The sequence below is a fragment of the Rattus norvegicus genome, chromosome 13, assembly GCF_021556685.1.
Source record: "Rattus norvegicus strain SHRSP/BbbUtx chromosome 13, alternate assembly SHRSP_T2T, whole genome shotgun sequence".
NCBI classification, from domain to species: domain Eukaryota; kingdom Metazoa; phylum Chordata; class Mammalia; order Rodentia; family Muridae; genus Rattus; species Rattus norvegicus.
In genome coordinates this window covers 73,217,880-73,229,953 of record NC_141546.1, presented here as the reverse complement: position 1 = coordinate 73,229,953, position 12,074 = coordinate 73,217,880, and the positions used below count along the sequence as shown (strand labels likewise).

General features: G+C 40.9%; 1 protein-coding gene across 3 annotated transcripts in view; it reads right to left on the bottom strand.

The window, feature by feature from the left end:
• The window catches only part of Astn1 (astrotactin 1), a 318,227-nt gene that overhangs the window by 190,847 nt on the left and 115,306 nt on the right, over window positions 1-12,074 (bottom strand).

Sequence of the window (12,074 nt, the reverse complement as noted above, 5' to 3'; positions counted from 1 at the left end):
CTTATCCGAAGGCTGGGTGCTCCATTAGGACACAAAAGTACATAATGCCTCCCAGTGAGGGATGCCTTCTCATGGGAGACCCCCGCATGCTCAAATAAGGACAACAAGAAGAAGTATAACATGACTCAACACAGCACAGAGGGAAGGAGAGTGGAAGGCAGTTTCCTAGAGGAAATGACGAGATGAGGAAAAATCTTAAAGAAAGAAGAGGTGCTGCCTGTCAAGGACAAAGTCATTGTGAGGCAAAGGGCCACCACTGCTTAAAATGTGGAAGTCTTAAAAGGTAAGAAGGGCCACCCTAAGCATGGTGAGCTGCTCAGAGTGGCTAAGGCAAAGAATAAAAAGGGGCATGTATGAAGTTGCCTGTTTCCATTCATTCTTCTGACCCTCAGGGCTTCACTCCTGTCCCCCCTCAATACCTGATTTGTTCCCTCTCCCTAGTCAGGCTGTGACAGGTTGGCACCATGGACTTTAGCATTCTGAGCACAGGGAACTCCTCAAGGCTTTGTCTTTCCTGAAGAGAATATAGTTTGAGCTGGGTTTCATGAACCTTACGGTGATGTGAGGGGCATTTTAAAAACAGGTCAAAAGAAGGACACAAGTACTGAGTAAAGAGGGGAAGAGAGAGATTCTCAGGACATCAGAAAAATATATGCTTGGTGAAAGATAGGCAGTCTAGGAGACTCCATGGTCAGGATGGGCTCATGGAAAGGAACTAAGTAGGCATGGAAAGGGGATTCTGGGTAATAAAACACAAACAGGAAGTAGTCCCTGAATAATGGAAATGCACTGTTTACTTGTGTAGATAATTTTCACATAAAATAGCTATGTTTTTTCCTTTGAGTCGGCTCTACAACTCTGGTCACCTAGAATGATGCTAACTGGGTAATGTAGTGCTTATAAATGTTTCTGAAAGCCAAATTCATACTTTGGACATACTTACAGTATTTCACAGAATAGCTTAAAGGCCCACTTCTCATTCTAGCCTTTTCCATTAGATGAATGAGGTGAAAACAAACAAGAATATCGAATTTGATCAAAAAGGCAAAACTTGCTATGTCTGTTGGCCTGATTGGCGAGACAAGACATAGGAAAATGAGACACGGTGTCCAGTCTGTCAGAGAGAAGTGTGCACCTGGTGAAATGCATAACTCAACTTCTTTGCCACTCTTCCCCAGAATTTGTTCTGAGAAACAGAAGGTCCACCTGAAAGGGACTCTGGAATCTTCTCTCCAGGTGCCGACACTCTTATTGCACAGGTATGAGTCCACATGCATCAACCATCCCCTTTTCCTTTGGAACATCACCATCTCCCTCAAGATCTTTCTCTTTACCCAGTCCCCCAAGGCTGAGACTGGATGGTCTCCCCATAGCCTGTTTCCTCTTGGGGCCCTGGAGGTGCTCCATTCAGAGTATTTCCTGCTGGGAAATTTGGAGGTGCATTTAGTAAGAACTTGAGAGGAGAAGACCTGTGTGATAGGAAGCACAGCAATTCCTAGAGACTCCATCATGCTATGGAAAGAGATCACAGTCACCAAGGCTCTCCCCAAAGCAGTGGGAAGAAGCACTCCCTCCCAGATGGGATGTTTTCCATCCCACCTAACCCACAGCCACACTCCGCCATTTTCCCCACAGACTGCTGCTTCATGTTCATGAATGGGAAGAAAGGAGAGTTGAGTCGTTGCAGGGAACGAAAGTTTCTTCATAGATTACTTTCAAGTATGTCAACCAGGGAATGCTGTGTCCCACACTTCCTTCACTTTCATACATCAGAATGTGATAGCCCGAGGCTACCCAAAAGGTCATCTAACCTGAGATTCCCAAGGCAGAGGGCAGAGCCTGCCTATGTGTTCCTAGTACATGATACATCTATGCCTGGTAAAAGGGCTAACCATTATAATTTCATCATTAGTGTTATAAAAGGTTCTTTTTAACTTGTATTGAAAAAATTATGAAGTAAACCATCAAGCGTGTGCTTCTGTTGGTATTTTCATCTCTGATAAAGGATGAAATAAGCTTAAGCTGGACACATTACTCAATTTAAATGAAAAGACTTGGAAAATGCTAGTCTAGTATACGTTAAAATATTGAATTAAAAAAAATCCTTGGAGTTTTCATAATGTTTATTTCAACCAAGGTTTATATTTCGGGATGGAAACTCAGAGGGGTCTTCTCCTTAGGAGGTTTTGATAAAAAGGGAGAATTTAGTCCTGATTTCGATTTCAATGGCCTTATCTTAACCCCAAGCTGCTGTCTCATTGGCCTGTTTCTTCTCATCACTGACGTGACTCAGGACCAATGCAGGCTGTACCGGAAGAGCTGCATCTATACCCATGCAGCCCTGACACAGAAGTTGCCAGCACATCCTTCTGGGATGGAGAGATGCTACTCTAGCCTCACCTTAGGTGGAGTCCAAGGAGAGGGAATAGGCCTTGCATGCTTTCAGTCCTCAAATGTTGAAGCCTTGGATGTGAGCCATAGAACACTGAGAAGGATTGGGACAAACATCCTCAACTGAAATCCAGGGCTGGCAACTTGGATATGTATACTGTATGAAATTTAGAAACAGGAAAATGAATAAAAGATGGCTACTTTGATGTCACTGTTGGGATACAGAATGCCCTCAGGTTTGTTCTGTATTACAGCATACATCACTCTGTAAGAAGGTGTCTCAAGCCAGCAATGCCAGGTTCTGACATGTCCACTCTTACAAACGCCAAATGTCTGCATGTCTGAGTCCCAAAGCCTTCCATAACTCACTTAAATAAGATCTAGCACAGAAGAAAATGAATTCTGATTTTTTTACATCTGGCACCCCATCTTCTATACTCATCTCCCATCTATCCCTGGCTCCTTTATATTGTTTGGGTACCAGAATTTATATCACAGGCCATTGCAAGTAGTTGCCTAAGTCTCAAATACAGGTATTGAGACCCAGAGACTAGCAGGTTCCAGACACTCTTCAAAGAAGTACTCAGTTCTGTCAGCCACAGCATCACATCAACAAATTGACATCTGATTCATCCCAAGTTAGTCAGCAACTTGACTCATCTCTAGCTATTCGAGGATGTCAGGCACAGTGGTAGAGGTATCAAGATTGGGGAATCAGAAATAGCAAGGCAGCAGCTGAGAGCACCTGTCCTTCCCAGATCTCTCGAGGACTTCAGACCTCCTGACATCATCGACCCAGAAAAGCAAGACCTCTGCTGACCTTCATCACATACAGAAAAGTTGATGTGATAAGGCAAGGTCTGAAAGCCTTTGTCCACCCTGAAGCTCAGCAAGAATGCAAGAGACTAGTTGGTTTTGAAAGCATCCTATACCATGTATACATATATACAAGCCAACTTCGTCATCACTCTGCATTGGCGAGCATAATTCTACTTTCACCATTTACAATTATAGTGAGTGTTTAGCCACAAAGGAGTGTTTTACATATCCTGACATCTCATATAAGCAATAGTGAGAAGCAAAGTTGAAACCAAGCAGGAACCGTCACCCTTACAGAGAAGAGAAACAGCACATGATGAATGTCTGGCTTCAGTCTTCTGTCGAGTATAAGGATTGTCTTGTTCTCACCAGCATGGGTCTTGTCTAAAGCCATCAACAGCTCACAGACATAGGTAATGTGCTTAGAGTTCATCCGAATTTGTGTATACCACAAGGCCTTCAATTTCTCACAGGAATAATCTATGCTTTAAGTAATGATTGTTAGCAGTTTATGAGGGTCTGACTAAACTAGTGTGCTGACATTTTTATTTTACACTGGATACAGGAACTTAAGCACCAGATTTCAGTCTCCTTAAGTTCTAAAAACAATTTATTTGATCAGCTTCACAAATTATAGCCTATAGTCTTAATATGGCCCACTGCTTGCTTTTGTAAATAAAGTTTTGCTGGAAATCAGTCATACTAATATATCTACATATAAGGTGTACTATATATAGTAGTTTGGGAACTGGTTTGGCAAGAGACAAACAGATGGGACAGAGCTCACATGCCCTCAAAGGGGAAAAGGCTTACCAGCTACCCTTTATAGGCCCTTAGTTTAGATAATATTTGTCCCTGCAAGGATTCTCTCTGTGCATTTACTGCTGGATCTGCCTTCTATATTGAAGTCTATTGTGTCTCCAATGAGAGCCCAAGGGTGCAAGTTTACAATCAGATTTAAAGGCTACTTCAAGTCTATAAGAGAATCCCCAAATTGATTGATTGATAGGCACTGTGGCCTGGAGAAAGACAACAGCACCAGGAATCAGAATCTCTGAGTTCTCCCACAATGTTAGCCATGAGTACTGTCAACTATTTTCTGTCTTCCTCTTCTGTTTGTGAGTGGAAGAAATAACAACCTTCGTATGCATGGAGACCTGGACAGAAAAGGAATTCCCATAATGACATCACTTGGCTTGATTAAAAATTAAGTACGCTAATGAAGTTCTTCCAGAGAACATGGAGATGGGATTATTAGTCTAAACCAAAGGATATCTGCTAGGATACCTGCTAGGAAACCTTGTTAACAATGAAAATGAGGCCTATCAGGGCCTGGATGTCCATGAGCACACGCCACAGTTTGTAATAGACCAATTCTGTTGCTTTCATGATCCTAATTGCCTCAATCTTTTCCCTAAGCACAGATCTTTCAGGCCTCCTGGAGGGGGTTGCTATGAACCCAGCTGCTTTTATCACTCCCTGAGGTAGTGACCCCCCTGGGTAACACATTGCACACAGAATTGTTACAGGCAGTTTGCATAGTGCTCTGAGAATTTACCTATCTGATATTTACTGGGCATTTCCAAAAGTCCTGGCACTGTAGGAAGCGCTTTACAAGAATCCCATATGTAATCATCAAAACAGCCCCTTGAGTAAGATCTATTACTATCCGTGTCCTAAAGAGAGTTTAAAGAGATAAAGCAATTTCCACAATGTCACTAGAAAATTTAGTAAGTAATAGAATTATGATTTGAATCAGTCTCTCTGATAGGGAAGCCTTTGCAGTAAACTGTGTAACTGAAATCCAATGTTGTAGAACTTATAGGCTTAATAGGCTTCTCAGGGACTAGTGTTTACTCAGAGCCAATACCAGTCTTGGTTGGAAGCCTCGATCTCACTGTCCAAAGGAGCTCTTCACCTTTTAAAGTAGCTTCAAGATCATTCTATGGTAGCAATTTGCTCAGTGCTGTATAGACCTTCCTAATCTTCATCGAGTATAGGATTTCTGCTGGGCTAGCTAAAAGAAATAAAACTACATAGCAGTTTGGAAATCTAGACAGACATGTTCCTGAAGCTACCTAACTTAGGGACTATTGTAGTAAAGATGGGTCTGAATATAATGCCTTGAATCCTAACTTTACATCTCATGGTATATTTGACTGTTCCCTAAGTTTCAGTGTTCACATCTAGAACGCGCAGTAATTTTCCCCCGTGTCACAAAATTTCTATGGAAAACTATTGGTGTTAGGCATAAAAATGATCTTGTGTACTGCTGTGGATAGAATACAAGGGCTCAGTAAGCAACAACATTGTTATTTTGAATATTAGCTTTATGTGTATGTGTGAGTGTGTGCCTCTGTGCACCACATGTGTGCAGGAAGCCCAGGAAGCCAGAGAGCATTAGATCCCATGGAAATGAAATTACAAGTGGTTGCCATTTCCATGTGGGTGCTGTGAACCAAACCAGGGCCCTCTATAAGAACACAAGGTGTTTCAGTTCCTAAATATTGACTTAGACACCATAAAGATTATGACTCCTGCTCTTAAAAGAATCTCCAGGGATTTTGGAAAACTAAATACTCAAAAGTGTATTGTCAGTTTCTGTATGAAGTGAGTTAAATTCCTGGAGAGAATCTTGCATCAAATGGTTAAAATCCATTAAAAAATGGTTATGAAAATCCAGCCTTGTTTGTTAATTTCATCGGTGTCTGGAAAGATGGGGAAGCTGAAAGGTCTCATTGAAATTTCGGAAATACTGAAAGAAGACAGAATAAAACTACTAGAGGAGACAGCCGCTTCACCTGACTCTCAGGTCTGCCAAGGGTTATCCTCAAACATCAAGTATTGGTAAAATGATGAAATGTTCTTTAAAAGCAGAGTCTTGTCATATTCAATTTCTATCTACTTAGTATCTTACAAGATGCCTGAAGCCCCCCCTCAAAAAAAAACATTGTTAAATGAAAGAAACAATATTGAAATGAGCAAATGAGTCAATGACTTGTTTAAATCTATGGCAGGCCAGAAATGCTTTAGAAAAAGACACTTCCAATTCCTAAAACTTCTCTGCAAAAGGATGGAAATATATATAGAGAGAATCCAGAGTTTATTATTACACTACTTTAACAATTTCAGAGTTGGAATCCCCAACTAATCTCTTCTTTCCTTGCCAATAAGCCTGAAGCCAGCTGTGAGGAGGGGGAGTGGAAGCCAAGGTTAGCAGGTGGGTTTAGTGGAGCTGAACGGAATCTGAGCGTCTGAGGTCAGCTGCCTGGTATAGCCCCAGAAAGCTCTGTGTTCAATCATGCCAATGGGTCCTAGTGCTCATAGACTCATACGCCATAGTAACAGAGGGGAATGTATCAGATTTGGTTCAACCAGGGTCCAAAAATTAACACAAGCTTCTCCATGAATGCATTTAAGTGCTAAAGACTGGTTGATAACTTCGCTTAGGACAGAGCTAGATTGGGTGTGTGGGCAAGTATAGACTAAGGCTAGTAAGATGCTTGCTGGTAAAAGTGTCTGCCTCACAAATGTCTGTGCTCCTACGGGGACATGGGAAACCAAAAGGATGGCAACCCAGATGCTTATGGCCCTGCTAGCCTGTATATCTGCAGAAAAACTAACAGACTCTGTTTCAAACAAGGAGAATGGGGAGATCAAATGTGCTGAGATTGTCTACTCACCTGCACACACATGCTATCTACTTGTATGCTTTAATACAGAGAGAGAGAGAGAGAGAGAGAGAGAGAGAGAGAGAGAGAGAGAGAGAGAGAGAGAGGAGAGGAGGGAGAGAGAGGGGGGAGAGAGATAGAGATAGAGATAGATAGATAGAGAGAGAGAGAGAGATACAGACACCAACATAAAAACACATATTCTTACATAGAGTGTGGACTCCGCCAGCTACCCAGATTCAAGTTCTGGATCAGCAAACTCGTAGCCATGTAAGTTAGTAGCCTGCATATTCCTTAGTCACCTCTTATGTAAGACCAGACAGTTATACTTCGCATTGTATATTGTTGTGATGAGAGTAGAAGAGTAAATGGAAATTCAGATTCTGATGATTGTAATGATTATGATGGTTGATATATATATGTATATATATTGTGTGTATGTGTGTGTGTGTTTGTGTATGTGTGATATGTACTCAACTTTTACATGGATATTGGGGATTCCAACTCAGGCCCTCATATCTGCGAAGCAGAAATTTTACCAGCTGAGCACCTGAGCATCTAGCTACCCTTTTAGTCTATACTTATAGAAGCACCCAATTCTGTTCTACTGAACAAAGTAATCAACCCATTATTAGTAGTGCTATACATATATATTACATATTGTTAACAGAAGCCATACAACAATGCATGTAGCATATATATGCATATATATGTTATTCCAAATTTATATAATATATATGCTATTCTTAGCTGTCCCAGGAGCAGGAGCTTGTCATTAAACCCATTTCTCCTTAGTCACAACAAACAGGAATAGATTAGGTTTGCATCTGCCTATATCTATCTATGGGTTAACATGATATGAAACCTTTGAGCAAACAGGGACTATGGTGACTGGTTGATCTGCTTGCTCTCCCACCCCCCTCCTTAGGAACTGGAATTAGAGAAAAGAAAAATAGAAAGAGTAGAAATGAAGTTGGAAAAACTGTGTCAGGAGAAGTCACCAATGAGGGGACATGAAGAGGAAAGTGAACTTCAGATATAAAATGATCAGAATATTAAAAATATAACAGATAGTAGGCTGGCAAAGGTATTAACTCATAGCAACAAAACAGTAGAAGTGGGTGTGACAGAGTCAGGCTGTCATCCCAGAGGCTAAAAGCAACCTTCTAGTCATGAAAATCTTACTTTTGAAAACTTGTGATTAAAAAAAAAATCAGGGTTGTTCTGTGTCTCCTGTAGCTGTACCAGAACTCCATCACAGAGCCCAAGTAAGGATCTACTCTCTAATGCTGGAAAGCCTTACCAATGCACTCATCTTGCAGATAAGATAATGAAGCTTCCAGAAAGGTTAGTAAATTACTTGAAGTGGTAAAAATCAGCTTTAGAAGCCTATGCCTCCAACTCTAAATCAAAAGAGGTTTCTACTGTAGCCCGGGCATGACAGTACAGAGACACAGAAAGGCACTGCTTGGGAACGAGAGGGATGAACCACTGAATCAGCAAAGAAACTCACACATAACTGAGCCCAGTGCTTCTTGGCAGAAGAGCCATTTGACAGTGACAGGTGAGGGAAGCCTGCAAGACAAACCTTACTGGAGGTCGAGCATTGTTCCCAGTAAAGCATGTGGCCTCCAGGTTTTTGCATAGCTGTCTTTCAAACAGAGCAAAGCCATTTGTTTTTGAGAGCTTGTTGATTATCTTAGAGACTGCCCACCATTTTGTTAAGGGATGGGAAAATATCTAACGATGCCATTGACAGGCATTGGTATGACCAGAAAGTGGCCCAGTCACATGACGAATGCCTTGAATGGTGAGCAAACGAATCAGATTCTGGCTTTTGTGTTTTTGACTTACTGTTCCAGTTCTTTCCTTCCTGTCAGTATAACTCATGCCTAAGCATTTCCGTTTGTTTCTTGAAGATCAAAGGATTGGCCTTGCTAAATTGGGGCCTCCTGATTTGAATGACATGAATAATATTAGCTGACTATAAACCTGCAAAAAATGACCTTGATTCATGAATTTGCTAACAAATTTTTATAGTAAATTTGCTGAGGGCAAAGGGTAACTAAAAAAAAAAATCATCCAGCATTGTCTCTCATGCCCATTTATGAAGTACCTGTGGGTCCTGAGAACGATTTTTATGTTTGAAACCACTCCCCTATATCCTAGATGTCTGTGCTCTAGAAATGAATGAAACCTGGCTCAAAGCAAAGTAACAAGTAATGGTTGAGTGACTAGACTGACCTTGCATAGAATAGTAAGAACTAAGATGGGGACTTTCAAGACAAAGCTGACGAGCAGCCCTGGAAACTGGAGCTGCCCACAGTTAGTATTGGGAAGTCTTTTGGACTAATTAATTGCTCCTCAAATGTTGCTTATCCAAAGTGGAATTTCCCAAAATTTCCTTCTCTATTTAATAACTATTAAATACCATACCATAAGGTAGGTGAAGCTCCCAGGAGCGGGGAGCGCTGGAGACCTTTGAAACTACTGACAGGCAGAGGCTACAGGACCCTGATGATGCTAGTCTCACACACCTAGGGGCAGTGGTCCTGGACAGCACATAGCCATGACTGATGGACTTGCCCACATAATTCTCAGAAGGCCACACAGAAGCTCAAAGACACCCCCACCCCAATTTTAAGTTGTGCCTAAGGAGAATAACATTCAAAAGATATTCTCTTGCAGTAGGAATTACCACAACATGAAGTAAACAGATGGTAGACAGACATACAGACAAGACTGAAGGCTAGTTGCTAGGAAAAACTTAACCAACATATGTGCATTTAGGAAATCTATTAACATTGCCATCTTTAATTACAACCATGAAATATACAAATAATACATTTACATTCTATTATGAACCATTATATTCTCTTTACATACTCTAAGGAGAAAAAATGTACATCACATGGTAAATTAGCAGAAGTATCATGTAGAAATTAAAATCTGCACAATGTCTGACTATCTGATGGAAATTGCATCAAAATCTAGACTTCTATGGAATAAACAATTTGTTTTGTGGCTGGTTGTTATTTTTTAAACCTTTGGCTTAGAATTCACACTCGGTTTTAATTCATTAATTCTGCTACCATTTGTTCAGAAGTGTCCCAAAGAATATGCTTCTGCACTGTCATGGTTCTCAGTGTCAATTATCCTGTAAATTTTGAAATAAATCTCTTCAGCTAAGTTTGAATCATGCAGGAGGTTAAAATATATCCCTTGACCCTCAAAGCAATAACCGAAGATTTCAGGAGGGAAATCCAATTATTGTACGCAAGGAAGAAATGGTGACTCTTTTGAAAAAAATAATTCAAAAATTTTGGGATGTGATTGAAAAAATAAAAAAAGAAAGAAAGCTTTTCCAAGCTTCAAATTGCAAAGCACCCAGCTGGATTCTTGGTCTTGTGCAAGCCCCTGATTTTGCTGATCATGGGTTTGTACTGGGCACATTTGGAGGAAGAGCTTGTACTTTCTCAGTCATGTAAGGATACCAAAAGATACCTCTGTTGGACATTCTATCATTCCTTACATGTTGTGCTTAAAATGAAATGCAGTGAAAGCAAAATATGAAAATACACACTCATCCCTGCATTAAGGCATCACAGCCGAGTGCAGTGTGAGTCCAGAAAGACAGAAATTTGAAGGTTTTCTCAAAACCATCCATTCCCGCTACACATATTGAAATATTTAGGATTGCCTGTTAAGCTTTTAAATACACAGCTCCTTAGAGAGAGAGGAATGGTGGCACATATTCTTATTTTCATAATAACCTTAACATTTCTCTTTTTATCAAATGATTCTATTTTGAATCAATCTAGAAAAAAAGCATCATTGTTGATCGTTAGAGTTCATGGGAAAATAACTCTGCTATTGTTATTTCATTAGTAAGAGAGTTAGGGTGATAATCTTGTACGTGCACATCACACTGCCCAAGACTATTACTAGCCAGAGGGTTTTATTATCTTTTAACATTTAACGGGCTGCTACTTCAGCCCTCAATTTGCTGCCTACATTACCTCTAAAGGATATTGTATAAAGTGAATCAAATAGAGTCTACCTATCCCTGAGTCTCTTCAGAAGAAACCATCAGAGACCCTCCGAATGACATCTTCAAACAGGATACCCTCAGGCTTGATTTCTGAGCTGAGGGCAGAGCCTCAACTTCAGACTTTGAAACTGTTCCTAGAGAAGCAGCCTGAGAATGGGGAAGTAGCATGTGTGGGTGTGTGGTGTGGAATGGGAATGGGACAGAGGAGGAAGGCCAGGTGTGTTGCAGGCTCCACTGAGAAGCCATTTTGACAAAAGGGGGAAAGAATCTATGTTATGTTTACTTTGAGATTCCAGGCAACAGCTGAGGTCAGAGACTTTCTAAATATCCATGGAGATGAGGGGTGATCACATCCAGAAGGCCAAGGGAGAGGCAAGTTAGAGGCAACTTGACATTTGCCATCCTTAACATCTACTTGTACCCTTTAAACCTCTGCCTTCTCCAGCCTGACTAAAAATGAGAAACAGTGAAAGGCGGCTGAAGGAAATTCCCATTTTATTGGAGAAATTAAGTGCTACTGCTGTTCTTTGCTGGGGAACTACAAGCATATAAAAGAAAGCTCTGAAAGCTAGCCCCAAGGCTGATGCTGCTTCCTCTTCATTCCTGGGTCAGCTGTCCATGAATCCCTCCTCAGGGGCTCTCAACACAGGTGTTGAGCTGCCATCAACAACAAAATACTCAAAACTTACTCTGTTCTGTGCACTGTAGCAGAGACTAATGCAGTGCTGGATATAATAACTAAATGACAAGTAATAATATCGGAACAAGAGATGAATTAAAATTAGACCAAGGCCTAGGTTGGGCCAGTGTGAGCATACTAGCAATGAAGTAGCAATGTCCTACACACGCAGCCCATGAGTAACCAGTCCAAGTGTCAACCTCCTCTCAAGACTCTCTATATAGGTAGTGCATTGGTGAGCTGATGCATTAGATGCCAAATATTTCCCTGTCTCCATTGAAAATATATTCATTTGTTCCTCAAATATAGACAACACATTAACTATGTGATACCTTTGTTCTACTGCTAAGTAGTCACCAGTAAACAAAACACTACCAAAACCCCTCACCTCTCTCACACACCTGTCATTGAGCATGACATTTTAGAGACATTCTTAACTACAGGTTCCAAGTACTTTGGGAAG